This window comes from Neofelis nebulosa, chromosome 16, assembly GCF_028018385.1.
Source record: "Neofelis nebulosa isolate mNeoNeb1 chromosome 16, mNeoNeb1.pri, whole genome shotgun sequence".
Lineage (NCBI taxonomy): Eukaryota > Metazoa > Chordata > Mammalia > Carnivora > Felidae > Neofelis > Neofelis nebulosa.
In genome coordinates, this window is record NC_080797.1 from 16,829,379 (window position 1) to 16,835,500 (window position 6,122).

Here is a 6,122-nt window from a genome sequence, read left to right on the forward strand (position 1 = left end):
AGAGGTTTGGTATGTCCCCATCAGGCACATCCACACCAGAGTCATCTCCTAAAAATACTGCTTTTATTACGCACATTCACTCACACACACGCACGCACGCACGGTCCATGGTTCATCCCAGTAGGATCCACATTGGTTCATTTGTCATTTTCTTCTAAATGGAATGGAAGGCCTAGCCTGGTAAGCCTCCCACACCCTGCACCCCACACTGGCAGACACTTCCTTCCCTTTTGGTGGTCTCCTCATCTGCCTACCACACACTCCCCCCCCCCCCCCCCCCCCCGCTCACCTGTGAGCCCGTGTCGTGTCGTGTTGGGGTTATCCGGCCCTATGCCCGGTCTGCTCTGAGCTGTCAGCACAGAGCCGGGCGAGGGGTTCAGACCCACAAACCGTGAGATCATGACCTGAGCCGAAATCAAGAGTCGGATGCTCAACCCACTGAGCCACCCAGGTGCCCCAAAAGAAGAAATGTCTTTAAATAACGAGGTTTCAGAAGTCGTTACAATAGTAAGTCACCCACAACTTTTACTTTGGGACGCAAACAGGCATCTTTTATTTTTAACACCTGATGTTTGCATAAGTGGCACTTCTGCTCTTCTCAATGCGTCCTAATACGTGATATCCTTCCACGTTCCCTCCGCGCCTCGGATGCAAGTGAGGCAGGTAAAGTGACATCTATTGCCTTTTCCAGATGAGCAAATTGAGGTGTAGAGGGGATTCAGACCTGCCTCAGATCACACAGATAACTGGTGATAGAAGCAGCCTCCCTTAGGACACCAGTCACTGGACTTCGGGTCCAGTGCCCTTTCCACGACTGCTAGTGTCTGCGTGTGAGAGCCCCCACCGCCCAGGACCTCCATCTAGCAGCGGCTGCGAAGGCTCCCCAGGGGACTCAAATGGCAGCTGAGTCCACACTGGCCAGCTCAGCCCTGGGACAAGGTCCTGAGGCCGTCACTCTGTCTGTTGAGACCTTGGGTGGTTGCTAGGAGCATGAGACACATCCCCCATCTCCCAGCAGGAGGGAGCCTCGGTGGGGGTGCCCAATGCACACAGAACTCCCAAGGAAATTCCAGCAAGACGTCTGGCCAACCCAACGTGCGGGATTTTGCTCGAAGCCTCAGAGAACCCCAATATTGCCCTGAACTCTGGTTTCCGGAAGCTGGGGAAAGAGATGAGATGGCCTCTATGTAACTTTTTCTGTTCCGGAGTCCCGTGAAAAGGAGGCTGGAGGGAGAGGAAACCAGCGCTGGGAAGGGGCAATTCTTCCCTGTGCTCTTCAGTGCTCCTTGGCTCCTGGAGAAAGTGGGCAAGGGGGTCTGGCCGGAAGGCTACCCAGAAGACACTTGGAGACCCACGGGCCTTGCCCGGTGGGGGGCGGGGCAGTCAGTGGCTGTGGCATGTTTCCCTACACCCTGGGGCTTCCCCGCTGGACTCCTCAGGCCATCACTCCGGGGTTTGGCCAGGAAACTCAGCAAGGACCCTGACCAGGCTATGGCCAGAGCCCTGGAGTGGAGGGAGGAGCCCAGGAGAAAAGCCCGGCCCGCCTGCAGGCGTGCTGCCAGACCTCTCCCGTCTAAGAGAAGGAGCTGAGAAGGTCAGCCAAGGGGCCCAGCTGCAGCGAGAGACCTTGTGCCCACAGCAGGCCGAGGACTGAGTTGGTCAGTCTCGAGCGCCGAAGGGGAGGGGCTTCAACCCAGGCAGAGTCCACAAGCCCTGGGGTCACCCGGCTGGGCTCTGTGGCCGGGAGGAGAGACATCTGGACAGGAGCCAACGAAAAGGGCCAGTAGAGGCTGCAGACCCCCCGGGGGACAGGTGGGGAAGGTCGCACACACACGCGGCTCCCTCCGTCTGCAAATGCAGCACATTGTACCACCCCTCTGATGTGCACTGTGCATTCTCTTTCCATGGGCTGATGCCTGACAGCGAGTCATCACCCCAGTCCTGGTCCCCCCGAGACAGCTAACCGGGAGGTGACTGACCAGGACTCCGGGCGGAATTGCTGGCGGGGGTCTGAGCTCTCCTCTGGGAGGAGAAAGCCGCTGGCAAGGCCCAGGATCCAAAGGTGTCCTCAGCCTGCGAGAAGGCAGGATTCAAGCAACTGAATCAGCCTGCCCAGGACGTGGGCGGAGCTCTGCTCCCCGGTCTCAAGGGCCCTTCTGGCTAGTCTCTGGAGGGTTCTGTGGGGAACAGACCAGGACCGCATGAGAATGTTGTTGGCCTTGGCCTCCCCGTGGCCTGTGGAGTGAGAATAAGACAGGTTCGCGGTCCCAAGGTGCTCTCCTTGGACAAAGAGTACTCCCATCAACGTCTTTTATTCATTTCCCAAACACCTTCAAGTTTCCAGTGCGCCGAGCTCTGGTCTAAGCACTTGAAATATATGAACATTTAATTCTCCAGGAACTCTTATGGCTTAGGCCCTATTATTGTCCCCCGTTTTCCCGTGGAGGGAACGGCCAAATAGGGGGTGCCGTGACTTGTCCCAAATCACGCAGCTCGCCAGGAACAGAGCTGGGGTCCCTGACCAGGGCCAGCACCTGCCGACCCCACTGAAGCACTGGATACTGGCATGGGAGCTGCCCCACCCCCCACTCCCGGACTGGTAGAGGGCAGAGCGCTGGCTGTCGGGCAGGGAAGCTGGGTGTGTGCCCCCTTCACTGCTTCCTGGAAAACGACCTTGGGCCAGCACCTAATGGCCTTGCCTGGGTTCCTCATCTCTCCGTGGGGGATCTCAACAAAGCCTGCTCTGGGAGTCCTGAGGTTGATACAGGACCAAGTCAAAGCTTTATTATTACTAGCAGGGGCTCCCTGGGACCAGCAAGATCTCGAACGCCTTCCCGTTCACCCAACATCCAGCCCCACACACTCCTGCTCGCAGGGCCACCGGTTCCGTGGTGGTTTCCTGTCCCCGCAGAGAGGAAGACACGGAGGGAGCCCTTCTTCCCGTCTCCCCCTTGGTCTCTTCCAGCTTTTGCTTTGTGCGCCTGCTCTGTTTCCTTCTTGTTTTCCTCAGCTGCCCTCTGTTTGACATTCGGTGGTTGTCCAACTTTCCTAGAGTCGCCATATCAAAGGATCACACACTGGGAGGTTTAAAACAACACGTACGGACTTCCTTGCGGTTCTGGAGGTCACAAGTCCAAAATCAAGGTGTCCATGGGACTGCACTCCCTCTGAAGTCTCCGGGGCGGGGGGGGGCGGGATTCTTCCTTGCGCTTCTCAGCTTCGGTGGCCACCAGCAGGTCCTTGCCAATCCTTGGCCGGTGGATGCGTCACTCCAGTCCCTGCCTCTATCTTCACGCGGCCTTCTTCTCCGTGTGTCTGTGTCCAACTCTCTTCTTATAAGGACACCAGCCATTGGATTAGGGCCCAAACTCATCCAGTATGACCTCATCGTAACTAATTACATCTGCAAAGACCCGATTTCCGAATTAGGTCACATGCACAAGGTCCACGTGGGCATGAATTTTGGAGACGCCACTCAAGCCAGTTCTGGGGGGTTGGTTCTGCAGGATCTCAGACCAAGAACGGTTTTTTCTTTCCTTGAATCTTTCAGGAAGAGCCTGAGAAATGTGTCCTTCTCTGCTCTTGGGCATAAGGAGAAGCGGAATGTCCCTTTAGGCTCTGTTAAGGACACCTTGAGCAAAGGACAGCCTGGAAAGGCACCCAGGGATAGAGCCCAGTGGTTGGCCTGGCCAAGGGCTGCACGGCCAAGGGCAACGTCTCTCAGGGAGGGAGCATGCGTCTGGAGCCTGCCTGGCAAGGCCGAATCCCCCACAGACATTGCCTCATTTAGCTGCAGAGATGTTCCTGCATTTCTCTGGTGAAGAGCTCCGTCTCGGCGACCTCAGATGACCCCTCACACAAGAAAGAGCATCCTCTAGAAAGCTTATTCCGAGCCTCCATGGGCAAGAGACGGAGGGGGGGTAGAGCCACAGGGCCGGGCCAGCACCACAGTTCCTTGGCAATGTTACCCAGGGAAAAGTCAGGGGATGCCCGGCAGCCAGCTCTTTGCAAAGCCCGGGGTTCCTGACAGCGAGGGGGACACGGGCACACAGCAGCCTCCGTCCCTCAGATGTCCCCGTTGAATCCCAACCACCAGGCTGGGGCAGCTGGGGACGGTACGTGGGCTTTCCTCTGCATTTTCGCCACCTTCAGAGAGGAGGCGGGACGGGGGAAGCCTCCAGGTGCTCCCTGAGGGCTGGAGGCCAGGTCCTCAGGTCCCGGGAAGCCCTCCTCCACCAGGGCCCGCAGCCCGTTCTCTCTGCCCACGCGCCCTTCACCCGCAGCTAAGGACTCTGGGCCGACCTCTGGCTCTGCCAGGCTCTCTGGAGTACCCAGGGCTGACTTCTAGAACCTGGGGAAGGAAAGAGGGAGGATGCCAAGAAGGCACGAGGCTGTGCTCCTACCTGAACCACAGGAAGGGGACCGCCCTGCCTCAGCGCACCCACAGCTGCTCTCCCAGGGACAGGAAGTCAGCCGAGTGCCGTGCCGAGCAAGCTGCTAGTGGGGGGGGGGGGGGGGGGCTCAGGCACCTGGGCGGTCAGCTGGGCCATCTGCCCTCCTGGGCTGCGCTGGCTCCCACACCCCGGAGGCCAGACAGAGTACGGATTAGGAGCCTAAATTTTCAGGGCGCCTGGGTGGCTCAGTCTGTTGAGCGTCCGACTTCGGCTAGGGTCGTGAGCTCACGGTTCTGAGTTCGAGCCCCGCGTCGGGCTCTGTGCTGATGGCTCAGAGCCTGGAGCCTGCTTCGGATTCTGGGTCTCCCTCTCTCTCTGCCCCTCCCCCCCACTCTCGCTCTGTCTCTTTCTCAAATAAATAAGTAAATAACCATTTTTTAAAAATTTAAATAAAAACAAAAAAAAAGAAGCCTAAATTTTCATCCCAATTCACTTTGCCTCCTCCCAGCTAGGAGACCTGGGCACGTCAATAAACCTGCTTCCCGTCTGTACAATGGGGATATTAACGTTCCCCGCTTCCTTCGGTCGGTCGGTCGTTGTGATAGCTCAGTACGTGAACACCCACATTGCTTAGTACACAGGGAGTGCTCTCTCAACACCGGGTGCTCTGATGCTCCAGACCAGGGGCCGAGCCCCTGGACAGACTTGATTTCTTACAAATAATCTGGCACTGCAGTAGCGGCCTGACCTGCTTAGGGGAGAGAGGGTGACCTTGCAGGCAGCCCCACCTGGTCTGCTGAGTCTCCCTGGGACACCAGCGACACCCTGCCTCCACTTGTTACGCTGGGTGAGCTCTCCCTCCGCCAGGGCCCCTCTCTGGCTGGTCTGCCCAACCACAGGACAATCAGGCTTTCAGCCAGGCAGTTACAGTAAGTCAGGCCCGCCCTTCCTCACATGGGGTACCCAAGCCTGGGGCCAGAGCCTCTCGCTTCCCATAGAGGAGGGGAAGGGGGGGATGGAGAGGCCCTTCCTTGCCAGGTGCACTGTTAACCCCCACCCCCAGAACATGCTGGTCTTTCCCAGTGATTTCCAGGGGCTGCCTTGTCCTGGCAACAAACAGCAAATGATGTTCAGAAAGAGGCTGACTCACTCCAGCCAGGCTGCGCCCTCCGTGAATACTGTTGGACCTCAGCCTGGGATTCCCGCAGGTTCGGACAACAAGTTGGACCATCCTCTTGGAGGAGGCACGTTCCAAGGTAACCCTGAGGGGGAGGGAGGAGAGGAAAGGGCCCTGGCAAGGATGCTGATGCACCCCCAGCACCAGTTCCAGGCCGAGGGGCACAGGGCAGGGACACGGGAAGGCCTCGCTGATCCCAGGCCTGACTGAGGAGGCAGGGGGCGGGGAGGACAGAGGACCCCATTTATAGAGCAAGGGCACATTACATGATTATTCTATTTTAATCGTAACAACCCTGTAATGTAGATAGGAGTAATCGCTGCTTAACAGATGAGGAAACTGAGGCTGGGAGTCCGCGAGAGGAGGCTGGGTGAGGGGCGGCGCCTGCTGGAACAGGAAGGGACGCGCGCACAGAGCTCCGCCAGGGCTACCTGACCCCAGGGCTGCAAGTGACGGCGAGGCGCGCATTTCGCAGGCCTGGCGGGAGGAGGGCGCAGACCCGGGTTGGGGGTGTCCCCGGACACCGGCCCTGCCGCCCCTCCCCTTCCCTA

General features: G+C 58.4%; 1 long non-coding RNA gene across 1 annotated transcript; it reads right to left on the minus strand.

Annotated features, from left to right (window-relative positions):
* Positions 1-2,293: 2,293 nt before the first annotated feature.
* Positions 2,294-5,650, minus strand: LOC131497572 (uncharacterized). Its single transcript, XR_009255019.1, has 2 exons — positions 5,545-5,650; positions 2,294-4,351 (listed from the first exon to the last, which is right to left on the minus strand). It is a non-coding gene; the product is annotated as an uncharacterized LOC131497572 (long non-coding RNA).
* Between the last annotated feature and the right edge of the window lie 472 nt (positions 5,651-6,122).